At 31.5% G+C, this 25,287-nt stretch overlaps 1 long non-coding RNA gene across 1 annotated transcript; it reads left to right on the forward strand.

The window, feature by feature from the left end:
• Nucleotides 1–12,648: 12,648 nt before the first annotated feature.
• On the forward strand, nucleotides 12,649–13,272 carry LOC122586516. Its single transcript, XR_006322018.1, has 3 exons — nucleotides 12,649–12,854; nucleotides 12,962–13,002; nucleotides 13,129–13,272. It is a non-coding gene; the product is annotated as an uncharacterized LOC122586516 (long non-coding RNA).
• Nucleotides 13,273–25,287: the final 12,015 nt, after the last annotated feature.

Below are 25,287 nucleotides of genomic sequence, written 5' to 3' on the forward strand. Positions count from 1 at the left end.
AGCGATATGATTCGTTAATAAGTCATTAGTTCGCTTGTCTTTTATTATATATTACGGAGTAAACATAAAATTAAAATAGTACAATTACCATTAAAATCTTAATATATTTACATTAATTTAATTTATTTTTAATAAATTAAATTTATATATATCTATATGATAGAACATATTATTGGATATATATTAGTTACTATTTTATTGGATAAATATTAGATATTATTCTATCGGATATATATTAGCTATTATTATTTATTTATTATATTAAAATATTGGGTAAAAAGTATAAGTTTGTGATGTAAAACAGAAAAGTGTAAATTAAAGTCAAAATTGAAAACAAAAATCAACATGAAAAATCGAGAGCTGTAATTGGTCGATAAGTTATTAGAGCAATTGTGTTTTAGTATAATAAAAGATGTTGTGTTTACTTGATAATAAACTAGATTTTAGATCCGTGACAAATACACGGGTTTTATAATATTATCAATATAAGAATTTGCATATGTAACAAAAACATACTTATACCTTAAATGTAAAATTATACTTAGAAAAAATTTGAGATATTCAAATGTAAAAGTTGGATGCTAAATCATATGGTGTAGCAGAATTTGTTTATACAAACTCATTCAAAGAAACAATATCTTAACTTGGTTATTCAATTGAGCGAGTTCTCACTGATGTCATGCAAAAAAGTAATTTTATTTTAGTTAGTCATGGTTGTTAAGAACAATAAAATTAGCAGATGGTTCATGGCGTTTTTAATGATTTAGGTGTTGTGATTTTATCTGCAATTTGTATCCTAAATATAGTTGATTCTAATTACTAAAATGATTATCCTAATTATAGTTTGATTACAATTATTAATAACAACAATTTTGGGTATACCTACATTCAAGTCTGAAGGGGGCATGGTCTACCGCTATTAATCATCGTGCCTTCGGACAGATTAGTAGGAGCCCCCCCCCCCCCGGGTATTTAAAATAAGCATATATATACTTCGAGAGAGCTCTCTAGTGCGGGCCCGGTTAAGACAACGTATGTTAGACCTTCCGCTGTCGAATCGCAACACGAAGTTTCAAGCGAAATTCACCATTAAAAAAACAACAATATTACAATTAGTTTGATTACAATTAATAATATAAAATAAAATATTAATAGTATTAATATGTATTAATCCAATTGTAACCTCTCTAACTTTTAGCTTTATTTTGTTATCAGATATATATTACGCAATAACATATTTATTATTTTTAACTTAAGTTAAAACATAAAATTGGTGATGTAAATCAAAAAATGCATATTAACTAGGGGTGTTCATCAAACCGTCAAACCGTAAAAATCGGAGCAATCCGGGATGTATGGATTGGTTTGGTCGGATTGAGTTACTAAAGTCTGGTCTGGCAATTCAAGTTTTGAAAAACCGGGTTTATCGGTTCGGTTACAGTTTCAACAAAGAAAAAACCGCCATAAACCGAACCGGACCAAAGGTATATATGTATATGACTTTTGATAATATCTAGCCATTAATAAAAGGAATCATATACATATACATGTATTTTTACAATAATGTGTTGGTACTACAATGGATATAATATACATTATGTAAATATTTTGTTTTGACCTTATATGTTTTTAAAGAAATTAAACTTTCTCATGTATATTAAATGATGTGGAATCTATATAAAAATATTATATGATCGAATGTCTTTTGATTGTTGACTCAAACATATATTATGTTTTAATAGTTTCATAAATGTTCTAATTTTAAGTGTTTGTTATGACTCTTTGTCACAAATATACACAAAGATTATATGGAAATAGAAGAAAGGGAAATAAGAATTTAAAACCGTCAAACCGGAGCGGCTCACATGGTCTGGTCTGGTTCGGTTTGACAACATAGTTGGTCTGACTTGGTTTAATGTATATTAAAACCGGGAATGCCGGTTTGGTTTGAGATTTAGTCAAAACCGGAATAAATCGGTCCGTGAACACCCCTAATATTAACTGCTTATTTAATAATTGTATGAAGTATATGCTAATCTAATAAGGGAAATGCTAAATACAGCCCTAAGGCTGTATTTAACGTGTATAAAAAACGTATACATTCCATATTAAAAGCTCGCCCCCTGATTTTCATGGTAAATGTACAAGCAATTTATGCACCTTAAACATAGCCTTAAAGGCTGTATTTAACAAACCCCATCTAATAATCAAATAATGATAATTATATGTTAGAGATATCCTTTTTCATGTAGGATCGGATCTTCATTTTTTCTTGGACTTTGTTTTTATAAATAAATTGATTATAATTTATCTAAATTAGTAATACAAATTGGTTGACTTATTTAGAATTATAATTGACTTAAAATTTTAATTTAATTTAGTCAAATTGATCGACCAATTTAAAAGTTTAATTTAATCACATGTTTAAAATCTTAATTTAATGAAATCAAAAGTTGCAATTGGTCTTTTAATATAAGGGGAGCCCACGCGTTGCAGCGGTAACTCTAAAAAAAGTTGTGGTTATATGTGGAAGGGGTAAATGAGTGATAACCCTCTAGTCTCACATAATGTTTTAGAACCCAAAACTTACACCGTTTAGAACTCATGTCCGATAACCCACCCATACGTTGTGGCAAAAATCTCGCTAAAACAATTTGTAATGTACATAATGTAGTTCTCAAAAATGGTAGTAAACTATTATACACCACATACAAAATGAAAGATTATATGCAGTTATGCAGATAAAATGGATGTTTGAATTAGATTGATATAAATTATAACTACAGGTACGATGACAATAAAACTAACCCAAATTCTCTCGCACAGGCTAAATAAGTCACATGTCCACCAGACTGTCTTGGTTCAACCATATATCTAGATACACGGTTAACAAATAACGGCTATGGACTAATGAAAGATGTACCTTCAGTACAAGACTACAAACCCAATCTTTTGTTGCAATTATATACCTATAAATTATGGTCTAGCCTGTCAGAATCAGTCCCTGGGTACATATATAGATTCAAGATAACCCAATCTTTTGTACCAATCGTTTCTCTCTTGATTCCATTTGCTTACTGCTGCTCTTTTAGAAACGATTGCATACCCGACTCAACACTATCCAAAAAGAATACCATTAGCCTGCATAATAAATTTCACCTCTTAAAAAAAATAGAATGAACAATATGCTCATAGTACCCATAAACTTGCTTTTTATGGAACAATGATTGCCATACACAGACTATACAAAAATCCTGTTGCAATTACATACCTTATCATCATTTAATCCAACATCCTCAAAGAAAGCTCAAACGACTCTGCCAAAATAAAATCACAAAAAGTACCAAATTAAAGCTCTGAAAAGTGAGCGTGAACAAAAACACAGAAAATGAGATTTTTTTGTAATAATTTATTTTTTGTTAATATAAGTAAAGCATTACAATCTATTCTAAAAAAGAGTAAAGCATAACAATATGGACAATAAAGCATTTATTAGTCAAACACATCTCGCCAAGCCCAGTTAACCCAAACTAAAAACATCCTGCACAAACCATTTTACATATTTCCGACCACTTCTATTGAAAAATTCCCAAAAGAGGTACAACATACAATTATACGGATGTTCAAAGAATAAAATTTTCAAGTTGTGAACTTCGATAAAGCAAAACCTGAGGCGTATATATGATATACTATCTATAGAGACATTGAGCTGCAAAGCATGTATTTCATCTATAGAGAAACTGCCCTACAAAGTATGTATTCATGTACAATTGAAATGGTTAATTGCGCTCCTGATATAATTTAGTTAGCATAACTAAACGTAAAACGGAATCAGGTTTAACTCATGAATATCATAAATTCTGTTCTAGTAAATTATGAGTAATATAACCCCGAATGACTCATATGACTACATAGTAGTACCTCAATTCTGGAAGGACAATGACTCCAATCACAGCTCTACACGCCAGATTCTAGTTTATCAAAGATAAAAATGATCCAAAATAATAAATAAAATAAATTTGACACTACATCCCTATGTTATTGAATTCAAGGACGGCTCCACAATAGGGGCAATGTGGGTAACTGCCCCCATTCCAATTTTGGTACAATGTAATATTTTAGAGGTATATTTATAGTTTTATTCCTAAATAATACTTGTAACAATAAACAATGCATTATACATACAAATGTCACCATCGTTGTCATGATTATTCTTTCAAAAGTTACTTGATTTTAACTCAGTAAAATCATCTAACTGAAACTATAATCACTTATACTTTTGCATCAGAGAAAATCAATAATTTTGCCACTAAGGTATGTTCTCATGAAACTTAGAGTTTCATGTAAACTTTGGATATCATGATCATAAGAGAATTTTGATAATTCCTAAATTTTTCGCCAAATCTTCATTGACCTAAAATTTTTCGAATACTATCAAACATCAAATCTTCATGATTTATCCCATTTTAAGATCTTGGGCAAAAAATAAAAATCACACGCCATATGTAATACATGATTACCTTGTCATAAGAGTATTACATCTTGGTTAAATTTATTAACAATAATAAATACCTTTATGATTGCCTCATCATACTAGTATTTATCTTTGTTGAAAATATGACCTATACATCTCTGTGTATTCGTTTTCCTTGCTTCCATGCTGAGAACTTGCTTGACAACCTACAAAATTAAACATCTGTTTGTTGTCCTCCACATCTCAACAAACAATCATCATATCTTCTTAAAGTAATAACATACAATCTGAAGAAATGAATAATTCAGCAAGATAAATATAAATGAATTTACTTAACAATCTATTATTAACCTAGGTCACATTAAGGTCTATAATTCACTGTCAAGCACGTTCATACCAAGTCAAAATCATTTGATATCTCTGCATCAAATCTTTTTGATTTAAAACCGATCTTTTCAAGGATAATTCTCAAACTATTAATCATATCCTCTTTAATTCTTTGACAATCTTCCATCTAAAGATCAAATCAGTTCTTCTAAAATCAAATTCAAAACTATGAACAACTCAGTGTTCATTCTTAAGAAAATCTTCTTTCTAAGAAATTTACATTAACTTAATATTTGTTTATTGAAATTAACAACGCTGTGTTCTTTTCCTTAAACCTATATTTTGTTAATTAACCAACTTTCCTTTAGCTTTTGATCCTTTCACTATCGCTTAACTACCCTACTCGTTTATTCGTTGTTCCATATAGAACGTAAGTGAGTCCTCTTGGAAACTAGATACTATATAGACTATGTCTCTCGTGCAATAGGAACTTTTATTTAAACAATACAAACAAAAATAAATAAAATTACACACATTTTACGAAACACATAACACTAACACACACACGAACATAAACAAATAACATGGTTACAATAGCTAAAGTACTGTATTGATTACATCAGCTTAGCATGTTACATAAGCCTACATGAGAAATAATTCTCTTATTATTAATTATGAACAGTGATCCAAGACGATTACTAATATATTTATCCTCTTAAACACTCGGTACTTCCAGTTTCCTTTTAGTTTGTAACACTTTCGACATACCCTGGCCAATGACAGTCACCATGTAACCCGGGTAGCCTAATATGTCACATAATCAAGTTTGCGAACTTAAGTGACCCACATTCAGATATACTCCCACAATCGACACAAGCACTAAGATTAAGACATTTGGCAACTAAAGGGAGACGATCTTTAAGAATCAAGTCAGCGGTGACAAGTCGGTGATTCCTCACACGCAAAGCGACATAACTTGACTCATCGTACGGAAATATACTCATCATTACATGATGCTAAGTACTTGTATATTTGTGACATTATTTTAAAGCACTTATGAAAACCCGTGATTTTCTATGAGATCCATGTAGTGAACTTTCTGACAACCTATCCCAAGTTGGAAGCTTTAGGTAGGCTAGGTATACAAAGACACCCCAAGGACTTACTTGTCCGAATCTCAAAGGCCACATTAGCTCCATAATTTTCAAAAGATTTATTAGATATTTGCATATCTTGTCACAAGTATTCATCCGAAAAAGCAATATATACACATGTATGTACTCGAGACCTCCTATATAACAACCAAATATACATAATTAAAATGCTAGATCTTTCGTAAGATTTAAGGACCATACTCTAAATACGGAGCAGGCATTTTCAACCATAAATATGAATATGTTTCCCATAAGAACATTGTATACATTTAAGTTCAGATTATTAGAAAACCTTGGTACTTTGTGCCTATCGATACATCATATAATGGAGTCACTAAACACAACAATTTTACAGTACAATTAAGTAGGCTTAAAAACTAAAGTATCATCACGTCTAATCGTCCTCACACAGTGACCTTACTCCTTTTATTATTTTCTTTTATTTTCTGATTTTTATCATTTTTATATTGTTTTTATGACTCTATTTGACACACAATACGACACGACACATTTTACAAAGTTCCTGTTGAGAGACACGGTCACTATAGATTTCTCATTCCAATCAATTGGACTAGCAACTCAAAACGAGTTCGGTCGAAAGCCTTAGTGAACAGATCAGCTAAATTAAAGTCACTTGGCACCTTTCCTAGGACTATTAATTTCTTTTCAGCACAATCACGAATAAAATGAAACCTTATGTCTATGTGCTTAGTCCTACCGTGCTTAACAGGATCATTGGTAATGGATATGGTGGTTTTAGTGTCCTTTTCTACAAGAGCATAAAGGAATATCTAACCTTAAGCATCTGAGCCTGTGAACAAGCATTCACTTGCTGAAAAGTATTCCCATATCTCCTCGAAGATTGACATCCACGACTGTCTCCTTCCTTAAGAACACCAATTTCTTCATCCCTGTGATTAAACTAGTGCAATTCTGGAATAGACATTTAAAATATCCAATAACGAATAGACATAACAAGATAAAATATGTACTATAGATCATCATCTAGAAATGATCTTCTATAGTAAAATATCTATGACAAACTTTAGAGAACATAACAAATAATAAAACTAACTAGAACATGTTTTCTTGAAGCAATAATCATCAGTTTCACGGAGTTTTCTCTTTCGTCCATCTAACCGATCTTCAAAGTCCTTCACAGTTTGTTCATGAGATCTGCATATCTCTTCTTGTTCAGGAGTTTACACAATAGGTACAATTCTAGGATGAGCACGATTGCAATCCTCTTTGATAACCTCAACACTCCACACTTTGTCAATCAAAACCCGAGGACAAAATAGTCTTTTGAAAATTCTCTCTCGGTAAAAACTCGATCACCGCCCTTTTAGTGTATATTGCGTAAGATAGACTTTTTCTTTCCCTGACATCTGTACACATGTTAAAGAGTCTTGATCCTGTTTTTCAACAAAATTAACATGGTCAATTAAAATACTTCCTTTGATAACTCTTCCAACCCTGAAAACATTTCCGCCTTTGGATTCTACAAAACAGACATATGATCCTTTGACAGGAGTAAATTCTGTCACTAGACCCTTGTCTTCCATAATGTGCCTAGAGCTTCCGTTATTGACAAACCATAAACTTGCGGTCTTCCTTAGCAGCTCCTGCACATTCACAAACATATTAGTTTCTCAAGGGACCCCTAGCCTTGTTGGCTTTGGGTCTTTCATTTTCCTCCTCAGAAATCATATCAGCAGGAAACCATGCCTTCACAGTTTTAGGTTTGTCCTTTTCATTAAGTACAAGATCAGTCCAATAGCCTTCTTGTGACATGCTTGTTTTATGTAAGAACCTAGACAAATGTCCTTCCTTAGGTTGACTCGAAGATCTTACATTTAGTCCAGCTAACTAGTTCAGTTTCTCAAGAGCTTCTTTTCGGCTATAGATATACTCAAAAGATCTCGCATATTTGTTCAGATTACAGATTTTTTCTTCAACAAACCAAATCTTATTAATTCTAGACTCAATTAGAATGCATGTTCCGGCTACATCCAATTCTGAGAAGATACTGTCACTACCAAAAAGTGTAAAGTAGATAACCTGGACAGAATCCTTCTCAAGGTGAGTATCACTATATTTGGAACTGACCGCATCATTTAAACTGACCTTTGTGAACTCAATTTCCCTTTTAAGCGCTGTATTTTCACCTGACAAATCTATGTTATACTTACATATGGATATGAGAGTGTGTAAAGATAGACTTACTAGCTGCCCTGGTGCTTCAAGATTAGCTACAAAGTTCACTAGCTCTTCTGTGCTCAGATTACCAGGTATCTCAATCTTCACATCTTCGTTTTCTTTCTCATATTCCATAGGGGGATAATCTTTAGTGGATGTATCTACTAAACTTGCACTGTCTATATTGATCTTCCCATTGATGACTTTCCCAATACCAGAGATATTACCACCCTTAGGACTAGCAAAACTGACATACGAACCTCTAACAGGAGTGAATTAAGTTAACAATCTCTTATCTCCTGTCATATGTCTTGAACATCCACTATCGACAAACCACATCCCTGTAGTTTTCCTTAGTGATTCCGGTTGTTCAATGACTTCCAAGTGTGCCATGAACCATGTCTCAGCAGCACTGTTACTTGCTCTTACTGGTTCTGACGCTTCCGGTTCCTCTTCTACCTTCTGATGAAAACTATCATGTTCATCCGTGTTGGCATACAATGTATAGTCGAATGAATTATCAACAAGATCATTTATCCCTCCAACCACTAATGCTCTTGAGTTGTCGATCTCTCCTGAGCTACGGTTCCCAGTACATATTAGCATAAGGATGCCCAGAATTCTGACTAGCAATAGAACCACCTTGATTGAAGTTCTGATGACCTGTAGTTGAATTGTTATCCCGTCTTGGCCTCTGACACTCACGTGCAAAATGTCCAAAGCCATCACAGTTAAAACATTTCACCATGGTTTTATCAAACCCTACTTTGCCATCAATCACCTTCCTTCCAGTTCTATCAGTGAAACGCTGAACTCTCAATGTCAACATAACCAATTGCCAGTTCAGGTCCATTTCTTCCAGATCGTCTAGATCAACTTACCTGTAATCCTCCCGAACTAGTTCAGGATCAGTCAGTTTTCCTCCAATTAGATTTTCATGAGCCGACACAAAAGAATTGAGCATGCCCAGATGTCCCTCTGCAGATCTTATGCTCATCGGCATACCTGTTAAACTCGAGCTTGGAGAACTACTATTCTGATTACCATTATGCACAACAATCGCTGATTCTGGAGAATTTACATACAACAAGCTATTGTCAGAATCCATCGTCCTCTTCATTTTCTCATCATCTCCACTGTAGAAGGCAGTGATCCCTCCACTTGAAGATCTTGAGGAAGGAATGCTTGTCTTGAAACGATAGAGTTCAGGACGCTGAACAAAATCACTGCTGCTTGCTTCTTTCGACTTTCTTTTCATATATTAGCTTCTCAGCTTTCGAATAATCTGTTCCAGTGTCCATTTGCTGAAATCGGGATTTTGTTGGATAGAAGTGATAAATCCTTCCCATTTGATAGGAAGTGCCTCCAACAACTTATCGATCACGTCTTCTGGATCTAGATTGTACCCAAAGTAGGCAAGCTCAACCAGCAGATGACTGTAATGAACCAGTGTCTCATCAAGAGTTTCATCTTTGAAGCTAGTGAACACATAATACTGCTTCTTCAACAAGTCTTTCCTACTCTTCTTGAGATCGTCGTCACCTTCACAATGCTCTTTGAGTGCATCGTCGAAGTGGGCCCAGACGAGCCATAGACATGCACTTACAAGTGATCCTATCTTAAACCTCGTATTGTCGTATCAAGTATTGGGCCAGGGCCAATATCTGCACGACCCAAAATACGAAAACCCTAATATGATGCCTATAAATAGTCCTCATCATTGGATGTCAGATTCATTCCATCCACAATCAATTCATACATTCACACACACATTCAATATGCAGAACATTCATCATCAATCAATCATTCATAACATAAAATCATTATATATCATTAATATCCTCCATAGATCAATACATCTGTATAGGAAAAATCATCATTCACTATATAATAATTTAAAGAGATTTTGCCAGATATTATATTAATGATTAAATTAGTGTTTGATAGTAATAAGGTAATTTAAAATTAGGAATTTAAAAAGGACACATGTCGTATAAATATTAAGCCAAGTGTTCATAAAAAAAAAATCAATCATGTTTTAGTATATTGGTAAATATTAACAGGATAAGTTCAGTATGAAGCTAGCATTAGAGATACTCATGAAGCATGTCAAGTATTATCTCCAGAAACAAAAATAAATAATCGTACAATAAATATGGTCAATCCGTACATCGTACGGGTATTAAGACTAGTATCCTTATATATATATAATGTAATGTAACATGTCTCCCTACAAGATGACTTTCAAGTATTTTATGCTTAAAAAAGTAATATTTCATCTTGGGCTTTTCTTCCATTATATGATTATATATCTCCTAGAATTTAGGAATAGTTAGCTCAATTTTGGGCCATAGCTAGATCAAGCTAGGGACATGCTCTCTAACTTTGGGCCAGAAACTTTAATAGTGGTCGTGATATATGGCCTAAATGGGGCTTTACATCTGATGGGATCAAATTTTACAATCCAAACTCAAAAGCATATTATCGATGCGAAGAGTGGTGAGGTTGACTATTTTTTATTCAAAAAATTAAAAATCGCGTTGAGTTTTGAAAAATGTTTTCGATTTTGCATTTCTAATTTTCAAGAACATTAAATTAATTAATCATGTCTAGAAGACAATAGAAAATTTTTAAAACACATTCAAAATTAAAATATATTTTTTCATTTCCCATAATAGAAAACATATTCTAATATACTTAGTCAAGTAGGCATTGGGGATGCGGGCGAGGGAAACAGGGGCAGGGATGACTGCGTTCGTGGTGTCAATATAATATGAGGTTTTTAAATTTTAGATATTGAAAATGACACGTGGAAAATAATATAAAAGTGATTTCTAATATCTCATTAAGAAATGGAAAAATGTGTTTTTTGTTTTTTAATTTGAAAAACTTTTTTATAAGCTATGATTTGATCGCGTTTTATGTTTTTCATAATTTTTTAAAAATGAAAAATAAAAGGTGTTTTCACCAAATAAATGCACTTAAGAGTCTGTAGAATATTATGTATTTTTTAGAAATAAAATTTTTATGAGATGGAAACTGAAAAACGTATTCAAATATGATTTTATTTTAAGAAAAAGGAAAACTCAGTTTTCAAATTTATAATTATAATTTGAAAAAACTCATATTTATTTGTTTTCAATTTATTTTCAATTTTAGAAACGAAGAACCCTTTGTATTCTTCATTTGACAACTAAATGCACTCCAAAATGAACCAAAATCATTAAGATGGTTAATTTGTATTGATGATCAATAGATGGACTTCCACTTTTTCTACTACACGCCGGTTGGCGGTTGCCATAGAAAGGCGGAAAATTATACTTAAAACTAACTTAAATGGACGATGGTAAAACTCACGTATGTGATATAGTTACATTTTACGGGTAATTTGTACTTGAAAAGATTTACATTTATATTTCTAGTTATATCCGCAAATTGTTTAGAAATGACAATTGATTGTTAACTTTACATGTTTCATTAATCAATTTAAAACATATAAATAGGGTAAAACACTATTCATTATGTATGCATGTACATTGTATGGCAGGGTCGGAACTACAATGACACAAGAGGTAGTTTGGGCTACAGGTCCGCTAAATTTAGATAATTAAAAATTTTGAAAAATGATGTATTTTTAATTGGTGCTATGGGTCAAATAAATATGGAATACCGATTTTGTAACCAACTTTAAACTTTTGAAACATTTTTTATCAATAAAACTTATAAGGATGTATCTATACAACTAAATAATAATAAAAAAAAACTACTAAAAATGCCAAAAATTCTAAAAAATTCATTAAAATAGCCAAAAATACGTTAAAAATCGTAACAGTTTAGTCGTTATCGTTGTTATCGTTACTTTAGGCAGATACAATGCTAGTGGAAAAAAATTTTGTATTACCGATCACTTACGGTTCTATTTCCGCCACTGTCACTACAAGAAAACATTCTTTTAGAGACAAATTTAGCGACTCACAATTAAAAGTCGCTATTTTGCGATGCAAGTAGAGACTTGTTTATCGACACCCTCGTCTTCCATGATGCAAATTGAGTTGAAAATCGATTCGCAAGATATTTCTAGTTTACAGTGTCGCAACTGTTGTAGCAAATTAAGTCTCTATTTTGCGACGTCCTAGAACATGTGGCGAACGTCATCGCTCATATTACGACTTGTTTATGTAAATCGCTTGTGGTGTCGTTAATTTGCGTCTTTCTATAAACCAGTCGTTATTAGAGTCACTTTTTCAATTCATCTTATTTGTTGCTACTTGCTAAAGTGTCGTTAATTTGTGATGTCAAAAGATATTTTACTATGTTTAATGTTTTATTTTTTTTTTTATTATTTTGACTAAAAATAATTTTTATTTTATAAACACTCAAACTTTTTTAATTCAACGAAAATTTTATTTACTCAAACTTTTTTAATCATAACTGAATGGGTCGAGATTGAAATGCCACATCTATTGTAGTTGGACTTCCAACTTCCTCATAGATTTAATTTGTCGTATTCAGCAGAAGACGAGACTAAAAGACAGAGACCTGTGATGATACACCGGGATATATTAGGATCAGTTGTACGCATGTTCGATATACTAATGGAGCATTATAAGTGGAAATGGCCATATTGGCCTGGCTTAGTCCCTGTCAAGCAATGGTCCGCCCTGTATCTGACAAGTCCCAAGCTTATGGCCGGACAGCGGGTACTTGTAGAATTTTGCTTTGTTTTTAGTTTACATTATCATTTTTACATCTTTCATCATTGTTAGGAAGTATAAAAACACAAGTCTTTTTCCTTTTTCAATTATAGGAGGCAGAGTTTAAAAGATACACCGTCGTCAAAGAACACAGGTTTGTTCTTGATTCTAAAGATACACCGTCAAAGTACTTTTTCAGGTTCGTTGGTTGATTGTCTTTTTTAGGCATGGTATGTTACCTTTTGTACCTGAATTTGTGACTCAATGACTAATCGGCCAGGAGGAAGTAACACATACCAGGAGTGAACATTGTGGTGGTATGATCACAGCAGATGGCTAAGAGCCACGGTCTATGGTGCACTTGTTATCTATCCTACTTTTGGTTCTTTATATCCCTTTCTACAACCCAAAGTCGAGTTTTCTGTTATTCTAGGTACTTTAATTTCAGTGTCGTCGCACCACTCTCAATTTTCATTTTTGTGTACTTTTCTGATTCAGTGAACCGATATTGTTATTGTTAATGATGAAATAGGTGAATGTTGGGATAGAGAAGTGATCAGTTTTCTGCTACAAGCATTATCCAGCGGTGCAGCCCGAATGTATGAGATGCTATTACCATTAACGGGCAACCTGGTGCTCTTTTTCCGCTGCTCCAGCCAAGGCTGTATAGGTATCTAAAGTTGTAATAAATATTTGTTTGAATGTATTTGTTTGTAATGTATAATATTTTGAGTTTTAATATCAATTTCTTCAGTTGTTTATAATTATTATACAATAATGCACATGTGAGATCGAGTTTAGGGTATTAAAAAAAGCTTAGGCGTAAACGACACAGATGACCATTGGACATGAAAATCAGCGACTCCATTCGCAATTTAAATCGGGACATTCTTCTAGATTAGCGACACAGGTATTGACATATGCTAGCACGACTGCACGATGCTAAATTAGCGACGCGATTAGCGATTTGAACGGTGATGTCGCTAAATAAAATAGCGTCACCTTCTGTGGTGTCTCTGTATGTCTCGCAATATTTAGCGTCTTATATTTATATGACGCAAAAATCTGCGACTTTTTTCTAGAGACATCTCACTTGACGTCGCTAATGGAATCGCTAGCTTAAAAAATGTCGCTAAGGAAGACGCTAAACTTGTCGCTAAATGACATTTTTCTTGTAGTGTGTTGTATGGTCTAGTTAATAATTCCTTCTCATCCAATAGGTTGTGAACCAAACTAAATTAGCCAATATCAATTTCTTATCAACCAGGCAATTAATCTTTGAAAGGACCAATAAGTTTCATTTTTCTTTCTAATAATTACAAGGCAAAATGACAAAATTACTCTGACTTGATCGACTTGCACATTATTAGATCCTGGTTCACAATGACTAGGCCTCTATAACTAATACAACTAATAACTAAACTATGCCTTAAGTTATGAAAGATTAGGTGGTGAGCCATAGAAGGAAGGGTGAGGGTGGGGATGAGGGGTGATATAAAGTGGGTACATGAATTGATTGTACACCTTGGTTACTACTTGCACCTATAACCCATATCTTGTCCGACACCATTATTATATGGGGGAAGGGAATATGAGGCTGTTAGGCACCCAAGTTGGGTGAAAAACTCCTCACATACCTTTTTTTAAAAGGTAAAAATCATGGGGGACCATGTATTTATTTAAAATATTAAAATATTAGTATATGAGGGGTTTTTCACCCAAGTTGGGTGCATAACAGCCTCATACTCACTTTTCCCTTATTATATAGATGTTTTTTTAAGGTAAGCATTTCATGTTTTTTTTTACTTATTTATTTAGGAAAATGCGAAATGAATCCCTTACGAATTCACTTAACGTGTATAAAAAGGTTTTACGTTTTCATATCAAAAATTCATCCCCTGATTTTTATAGTAAACATACAACGTACTATTTAATGCATCTTAACGAAAGTCTTTAGAGCTTTGTTTAACAAAATCCATTTATTTATAGACATTCATTTATAATTGATTACAGATACTATATTCTTATCGAAAAAACTACCAGCATAGTCTTGCCTTGTAGCTAGCTAGTCCAAATAAGATGTGGGAGGTCTTATCTTTTAAGGAGGTCTTGGGTTCAAATTGGATATTGATATCTAATCACTAATTAATTAGGAGTGCTATCTTATACAGTACTAGTTGTTAAGCTGTATTAATTAATGATATTTGCCGTTAAAAAATGATCTTAACGTTGAACAAATCCTTATATGCTATACTTCTGTGCTCCTAAAACAAAGACATTAACTTAACCCCGCAAAAATGGATTGGGCATTTGTAGAAAATACTCCATAATAAAACTAGAAAAAAGAAAATGAGAATAGCAAAAAATTAAATGAAATGAAGTAGTGTATATATATCAATAAAATGAAAAACGTGCATTGAACTGCACGATCTTTTAACTAATTCATGATTTGCCATACGGATACGTCAAAAGAAACATTAAAAGATTGAAAGAGAAGGCAAACTGTCTTCAAAAGACGATACATTGTATCACCTACCCATGCATGATTTATGTCTAAACTATATACGTTAAGAAAAAGTCCAATTATTCTTGTCATCTTTTAAATGGAATTTTACAAAAAAAATCCCATAATCTCAACAAAAAGTGGCAATATTAACATGAATTTGTACGAGCTAAAGCATGCTATGTAATTCTACAACAACCACCGGGTTACATGATGTGTTATACTCTATCATTTTTGCATCTTCAATACATTTTTAGTAGGTTAATTTGAAAACTAAAAAGACATGGAACGTTAACATATTTTTTTTCTCTTTCTATATATAGTTGCATCGTGAACTCTTTTATTGCCTCTATCTAATGAAATTTCCAACTTCGTATATAAACCGTACATAGCAGAGGCGGATCTAGGATTTTCGTATATAGGGGGCATGATGACAAAGGTGGTAACACAAATGCGATAAGTTATGGGCAAGTTCAGTGATCAATTTTTGATGCCCAGAACGAAAAGTTTTAAAAATGCCCCTACAAAATTTTGTTAACAAACAAGACACTTACATTTTTAGAGGTTTACAACCATGTTAAGCCAGATGGGTCATCTTTACGTTGGTTTTCCACTATTTAGGTATTTTTTCGAATTTAATACTCAGATTATTTTTTTGAAATATATTTAAGGCCCTTGCCTTAAGGTTATAACTAGAACACTTATGTTTATCAAATATAGATAAGTGTTTAAATTTTGAGAAAATCACGACAATAGCCAAATTTCGTTGCGATCGTACCAAAATAGCCAAGTTTTTTTCGTATTATCACAAAATAGCCATATAAATCGCAATAATATATAAAAATCGCAATAAAATTATGAGAATCGCAATGAGATCACAAGATCGCAATGAGATCATAGAATCGCAATGAGATCATAGAATCACATAGAGATCATAGAATCGCATAGAGATCCTGTTGAATTTTGAGATTCTGTAAAAAAATTTATTTATTTTTATTTATTTTTGCAATTTTGTCAACAATAAAGAAAAAAAACATACTAGTTTACTAACTTATATACAAATAAACTTAGAGGCTTTTTTTTTACGAATTTGTGTGTTTTGTTGCGATTTTATCCATAAAAAGATAAGACTTTATGCGATTTTATCCATAAAAAGATAAGATTTTATGCGATATTATCCATAAAATGATAAGACTTTTGCAAGATTTTATCTATAAAAAGATAAGATTTTTGCAAAAAAATTTCTGAACTTTTAGGTACAAAAAATACCCAGTATATAACTTGATTGAATCTGTTCTAATCTCTAACATAATGAGCTAAATATATTCCACATTTCTTACCTTAATTTCTCTCCCAATTCCATTAAAGTTATGTTTTTTATTTACTTAGCTTTGTACAAGTAATGAATTTGTTATTTAGTCTAAACAAGTGACTGTTTTTAGTCTAGTCTTTCTTAATGACATTATCCAATGTCGTGACTGTTTGGGTAGAATTGTGTTTTGGAGGATCATGGGAGAATGTAAATGGTTGTTTACAGTATTTATCATTACCTATGAATGTTTCATTAAAACTCTCTTTTAAAAAGTTAACTTATAAAAGGTTAGTGTTACGTACGTGTTGCAAAAAAAATTGAGTTTAGAGCTTGAAAGTGGGTTTAAGCTATCTTATTTAAAAGAGAGCAAAGTATACTTGTTAAATGACAACGAAGATGTTGATCGATTCATGGCTTATATTAGTGTTTCAACAGACAACGTTGTGTTGTATGTTGTTCAACCTAAAAGTAATGAAATTGGGTTAGGAACCGGAAGAAATCAATTAAGTGTTGTGCCACAAGTCATGGACAGAAGGCTATGGATTGCTACACTTCAGAAATATATCGACAGACTTATGCTAAGATTGTCTATCGTATACCACATCCTTCTGAATGGGATATACCATATGACTTACAAATAGTTTTGCCACCAGTCATAGACAGAAGGCTACCTGGCCAACCCAAAAACCGCGATCGTATATGTAACACCCCGCTAAAGCGGAATATACGGGATGCACAGATAAGCACAATTGCACACAATACAAGTTCCAACACAGCCATTAACATTAACAAAGAACAGAAGTACGATTGTTATTACAGAACATAAATGAACTTAGAATAGTCAATATCTGGAAGACAGAACAATTGTCTTTTAAGAACAGAACTTGAACTGAAGTAGCAAGGAAGGTCTTCATAGCTCCTGAACTTGTACGCTCGAACAATCGCCAAAAAGGATGAGCTTAGAAAGGAAGACTCCTATGCTAACAAGATCTACTTATCCTAGCCTGAAAAAGCATGTAAGTTCAAAAGGTCAACTACAAAAGTAGTTGGTGAGATTCACATAAAATACGTTTAGTTTACATATATGTATATATGTATAATAAGAACAAGATCATAAGTTTTGTACGTTAGAACAAAGTACTTTGTAATAATAATAAGAACTAGGTCAAGATCTGCACTTTGAACTTAAGTACTTTATAATAATATGAACTAGGTCAAGATCTGCACTTTGAACGTATGTACTTTATAATAATGTGAACAGAACAAGAACATATGATGAACTTTAGATATAAGTTGTCACTGCTAACCCGATTGGCCAGAACTGAACTGTAATGTAGTAATGTGCTCATATAGCTCAAGTACGTCAAATAAGATCTATGTCAAAACAATGACATGAGCTAAAACAAGTAATATGCATCCTCCTGAACTATGGAGAATGATGGTGGGCCTACCCTAAACAGCGCTGTCCATAATTACCTACGGTTCATTCCCTGAACTGTGGGATATGAATTTGATAGCAGTGAACAAGAACTGAACAAGTACATGTACGAACTAGGACATAATAAAGATCAAGTACGGTGGTATAAATGTATTTAAGATCCTGCCCATTCAAGACTTAGATACTTCTTTAAACAGTTTAAGAATCATTTCATAAGTGGTTCAAGATCAAGCTCATAATATAGTACGTAAAATAGTTCAAGAACATATGTACAAGTACAAAAATAGTTTTCATGCTTTTCAGTCCCCGATAAAGAACTTTGAACAAAATGTACGAAAAGGGGATTAGTGAACTCACTGTGATCTGGTACAAGCACAGAGAACAAGTACAGAGATAGATAAGTTTTATCTATCACAATCCAAACACGTCTTGATGGATGCCTAAGTACATATCATTGATCATAAATAAGTACATATATTAGTTCATGTGATTAATTAATCACTGAAATGTCCTTGATGAACTGATGATTTGGTCCTTTGAAGATCTTTGAACGTTTTGACTCAAAAGAGTTTAATTGAACTTTAAGTACATGAACTGGACTCGAACTGAACGTCTTTGAACTCACACATAAGTACTTATCGTGTTAATGAGTTGCACATGTCTTTAATAGTGAACTTTAGCCTTAAGAACTCGATTTAGTTGTTCATAGAATTCGTACTTTAGTAATCAAGATAGAACATGTCTTATGTGTACTCAATTAGGGTTTGTACTTTGTACGTTGTTTTATATCGACTCATGAACTAGCTTGATGTTATTAAGTAGCCTTTAATGTGTTTAATCGAATGATAATGATGTTATGAACTGCTTTGATGATTAAGGATCAAGTGTGGTGTGTTATAGAACAAGTTCAAGTTGTTTATTGAATGCACAAAGTCGTTCTGGGGTTTGGAAGTACTCAAGATCGTCTCATGTTTTGATCAGAATCGTCCTAGGGTTTCAGAGGCACCAGATCGTCCTAGCTGACACAAGATCGTCCCATTAGACCCTAGCAAGATCGTTTTAGCTGACAAGAGGTCAAGATCGTCCTGGTTGCACTTCAAGATCGTTTTAAGGGAACAAAGGTTCAAGATCGTTTTAAGTACATTGAACAAGATCGTCTTAGTAGACCACTCAGGATCGTCCTAGGTACCCAAGCAAGGTCGTCCTAGGTACCCAAGAACAATGAACAAGTACGAGATCATTTCAAGAACAAGTGTTTGAGCTAAACCAATCCAAAGGATTAGTTACCCATTTAACGTACCAACAACATCACAACACCACACAAGATCGAATGAACAAGAACAAGAACCAAGATAGCAGCCTAGGACGATCTTGGGACAAGATCGTCCCATCTCAAGGCCGTCCCACTGCCCAAAACGGGTTGGAACAAGAACAGAACATTGCACGAAGATCTAGATCGATTCCGGGACTTGTTAAAACATAGAACTAGTACATATATGCACAATAACATTAACCATTAACACTTTTAACGATTTCAAGACCATCTATAACATGAACAAGGTATGGCACATCAAGAACAAGTTTTCCTTAACTTTCAAAAATGGGTTTTGTAAATTAAAGCATGTTATGACCCAAATTTGTTCACATAAATGTTATTAAACACATTTAGACACAAACCCATTAATCATTAACACGATTTCATGTCAAAATTGGACCAAATCATCAAGAACATGAACTTAAAAAAATACACTTTTAATTTGATCAAAAACTCATAATTTGTTGTTGTTACATGAGATTTGATTCCGGAAAAATGTTTTGATTATCACAAGGATGCTAAAAGTATAAATGATTTTGGTTTAACAATCCAAAATCAAAAGATGAATTTTGTGTGTGAAAATGTGGCTGCACTATGTGTTTCTAGAGTGACAAAGAAAAAAGAAGAAGGAGATGAAATATGGTTGTTCCTCTCTCTAGGTTTCTCATCCTTTTCTTTATATACCTTTCCCATATTAAATGAACTCAATAAATGCAAGGACCATTTGCGAATATTTTGGTCTAGAACTTTTATGAACATGAACGTTTATGATCCGAACTTTAATATTTCATTGTACTTAGTCATGAACTCGTCATATAAATCAAGATTTAAGCTCAAATTGACCTTCATATAAGCACATAATTTAGGTCTAAAGTACGTCAAGAACTTAGATAATTTGAACTATCTAGCCGTTCAAGTGGCGAAAGTACGTTTCAAAGAACTTATTAAGAACATTTCTAAGACGGTTGTTACAGTATACCGTCTAAAGGTGAAGAAAAGAAGACAACAACATGCAGTCAGTGCAAGGAACGTGGTCATACGAGGTTGACTTGTGGTGCACCCATGTCATCATAAACATCTTTTCCTCTATCGAGAGAGTATGGATCCTCATCAAAATCAAAAGGGAAATCTAAATCCCAATCAAAATCGAAATCACACTCATCTCCTTTCGGGACTGTTAATTTAGGGGATTTTTAGATGCAAACGTGGTGTTGTATTAGGTATTGAAGTTACATTGTTATCGAAATTCTGAAGCTTTGTATTCATGGATTTTGTAATAAACTATCTAGTATGTTTTTTAATTTATTGTTGAGAAAATTGCAAAAAAAAAAAATTTTTTTTTACAGAATCTCAATATTCAGCAGGATCTCTATGCGATTCTATGATCTCATTGCGATATTGCGATTCTGATATTGCAATTCTCAAGAATCTCATTGCGATTCTCATAATCTTATTGAGATTGTTGCAGATTATTGCGATTTATATGGCTATTTTATGATAATCCAAAAAACTTAGGTATTTTGATACGATTGTAATAAAAATTGGCTATTGTCGTGATTTACTCTTAAGCTTTTCATTTTACAAAATACGAGTAATATAAATATAAATAGACTTCTATAAGTCAGTTTTATTAATTTTTGTCATTTGAAAAGGGGATATAGACAAGTAAATAATAATTATATATTTATAATTAAATTTAGGACATTGAATAATGTATTTAAAAGATAAAGGGTTAAACATATAACTCTAAACAAATACTCTGTATAAGGATTTTGATATTATGTAAAAAAAAAGTGGTCAAAGATATGTATGTGTCTATCATATGTGAAAATACCAACAAGAGGCAATATACATAAAAGGGTCCACAATAGACACAAACTAATATTTATAATACAGTAAAGTTTTGATTAAAGAAACGAGCGCATGTCAATATTATGTTGGGGGTATTTTTAGAAAATTATTGAATTTCTATGTTTATTAAGACAAAAACAATAAGTATATTAATTAATTTGTTGGCCTAGGAGTTATAGGGGGCATTACCCCCGGTAGTTTACTCTTACATCCGCCCATAAGTGACGGATTTAAAAAGAAAAAACATGCGTGTGCAATTTAGTTGGACCTAGTGGGAAAAATTTGGAGTCAAGTTTTAAAGAACATCACGTATGTCAAAACAACATCCAAATTATTACAATTAAAAAATCACCATCTAAGTCAGCCGAATTGTTCACGACAAAATTCCATTGTGGAACGTTGCAACAGGCAATATCAATTCTACTTTCACAAGAAGATATAACGAACTACACTAATGAACTCAAGTTCAAACCCAAATAATGTTATATACTAGAATGATTAATCAAAAACCAATATATATATCAACAAACAAATAATCGTATTAACTATTAGCATATCTTTATCTTTATATATACTAAAAGACAACTGACCTAATGACTTATTAACCAATTACAGCTCTCGATTTTATCAAATTGATTTTTGATGATGTCATTATTTAATTTTAACAAAATTTTATTTAATTAATATATTATATATAGGTAATTAAATATAAAAAAAAAAGTCGAGGAGATATATGTTTCACTCATATACATATTTAGATAAATACAATATCAAACCCATTAACTACCTAATTTATATCTTTAATTACTTAAACCTAATACAAGTATATAATATTAAAGTATGTATATATTCTAACGTTAACATATATGAAAAGGTTGATACGATCGAAGATTACTTTCATTGTTATAAATGTTCTTTGTATATATTTAGATTAATTAATAACCTAAAATATATATAAAAAACAATGTAGTATTACATCTTCATGTCGAAAAGAAAAGAAACTAAAAATCATGTTTGATATACATTCCAAGACAACAAAAATAAGAAAATCGACTTTTGATTTTTGATATTCAAAATCAAGAAAATTTTGTTGTTTGTTGGATGTGTTATTGAATATTTCTTTCAATCTGTACATAATTTGTAAAGTATAATTTTTGCCTATTTTGTGAATTATTAACATGCTAATTATTTTGATGTAAAATAGATAGTGGTGGAAGACTTTAATCGTGTAAATATTTAATATTTAATCATGAATAATATACGTACATAAACCACAAATCATATAACAACAAAACTTATACTTAATGCAAAACTTGATCAATATGAAAATCAGAAACATCAAACTCTAACATTTTAAAGTATTTAACAAATAATAATAATGTTTTTTTATAATAGAGTTTTATTATGTCTTGTACAGTTATTGATAAATAAAATACTACTTTTTATGCATGCAATAAGCTGTTAATGACAATCCTTATGACTGTCATTATTAGGACAAAAGTAATTCATAAAACCCCTTTACAATATTAATATTTATACTTCTTGATCATAAAATAAGATGATATAGTTCACTTTTTATTCCGTGGATATACACGGGCTAAAATCTAGTTTTATTATACTAAAACACAGTTGTTCTAATAACTTATCGAACAATCACAACTCTCGATTTCATAATGTTGACTTTTGTTTTTAATATTGACTTTAATTTACACTTTTTTGTTTTCTATCACAAATTTATACTTTTTACCCGATAATTTTAATATAATAAACAAATATAATAATAACTAATATATATCCGATAGAATAATAACTAATACTTCTCTAATAAAATAATAACTAATATATATTCAATTTATATTTTTTACCAATTTAATATAATAAACAAACATAATAATAACTAATATATATATCCGATAGAATAATAGCTAATATTTATCCAATAAAATAATAACTAATATATATCCAATAATATGTTCTATCATATATGTATATATATATATATAATTAATTAAAAATAAATTAAATTTAATGTAAATATATTAAGATTTTAATAATAATTGTACTATATTAATTTTAATATATACTAAAAAACAGTTAAACTAATGACTTATTAACTAATAATATCGTTCGATTTCATCAAACTGACTCTCGCCGAGGTTATCATTTAGTTTTTTACATAGTTTTTCAAATGATGAATGATGATATATCCTTCCAATGTTCTTTTATTACATTAGTTTTCTTTCTATTAGTTTAACATTCTTGGCATTTGAATTGAACACTTAGGCGACGTTTGGTTCACAAAATATTTTTGTAAGAAATGGAATCTGTCAACGGAATTAGATATTGAAGGAATGAAATTTGATAGAATGTTTTTTGTTTTCTTAAAATTCAAGAAAATGAATGAATGGAATTCCATCCAATGACCCCAAGGAATGGAGATTTCATCATTTGATGGAATATGTACATTCCAATAGAATGAAATTCCATCATCTTTTGACAACCAAACGTACCACGGAATGGAATTCAATTCCAATTCCATCAGAACCTGTGAAACCAAACGTGCCCTTATTATCCACTTATATCATCAACTTTGAACTTATAAGCTTTTATGAGTTACACGTATTAATATCTAATATTAATAATGTCACAAGTCTCGTGTCCAGTGTTGAACACGGGTGTAAAATCTAGTATAAGAAGTAAATTAAATTACCTGAAAAGGATTGAAAGCCAACATATTGATTCATGCATATATGCTCAATTGCAAATTGTGATATTCCGTATTCTGGCCGGGGATGGGAGACAAATTAAGAGACTGAAATTTTACATTTTGATTTACAATTAGATCAGGTTGGATATATATATATGTATAGTTAGGTTATTATGAGAACTAATTTTTTATCGAGAACTACGATAACCATTTAAAACCATTAGATTAGATTAATCAATGGTTATTAACAAATGATGGCATATTTGTAATTATTGTGATAAAAACTAACTTGCAAATAAATAAAATTTCCGTAAAGGGCATAATAGGTAATAAAAAAATAAAGAAACGCACAGCCGAGAAAATCATGGAGCTCGTTACTTTTTGTTTTGAATGTCAACTTTATTATTAATTGATTAATTTATTAATTTTTTTACTCAATCATTACATGTGTTAAAGAAACTGAATTATATTCACACGTAATTCGGCATGGTGAAATATATGAACACTAGAACACTTAAAATTTAGAAACACATTTGCACATGATATTAACTAAAATATACGAGTATATATTATTCACGTGTGACAATATGCATGTGATGTACACATATGTTAGGATAGGAATGTGTTTATTTTAGGATTAAATTTAACATGTGTTCGGTGTACACATGTATTACGGTGTGAATATATTTATTTCATGGTCAAAAGGAACATGTGTTTCAGTGTACATATGTGTTACAGCGTATATGTGTTTATTTTTAATAATTTGTTAAACCTGCATATTTACTAATAGATGATGTTAAAACTTAAAAGGAACATAACATTTGCATCTATATCTATATATAATAAAAAGTTGAATCATGGTAGTGGAAAAATTAGTGCATTCTTGACGATTTATCAATGGGTACTTAATGGGTTTATTAGGGTACTTAATGGGTTGATTATTTTGGTGTAGTTTATTTGTGGTTTTCTAATTTGTTTCATTATCTATTTTGCATTCATATAATAGTGTCATTAATTGTTTTACTTAATTAGTTAATGTTGTTTAGTTTGGATCAGCCAATGCATACAGTGGACATAAATTTAAGGTATACATTACGTTGTTGTTTCAAATCTACATACGGTTTATTGTTTGTTTTTTAATTGACCCATCTATGTTTTAATGATGGCTAAAGAACATCCATGTTTGTTCGCATGTTAATTCTTCACGTACCTGTAGGCAATTTTTTTGAATTTTATGAAGATTAATTTGTTAATTGATAACGAGATTGGAGAAAATCATGTCCTCTTTATTAAATAAATTGTTAATCATTTAA

This window comes from Erigeron canadensis, chromosome 2, assembly GCF_010389155.1.
Source record: "Erigeron canadensis isolate Cc75 chromosome 2, C_canadensis_v1, whole genome shotgun sequence".
Taxonomy (NCBI): Eukaryota; Viridiplantae; Streptophyta; class Magnoliopsida; order Asterales; family Asteraceae; genus Erigeron; species Erigeron canadensis.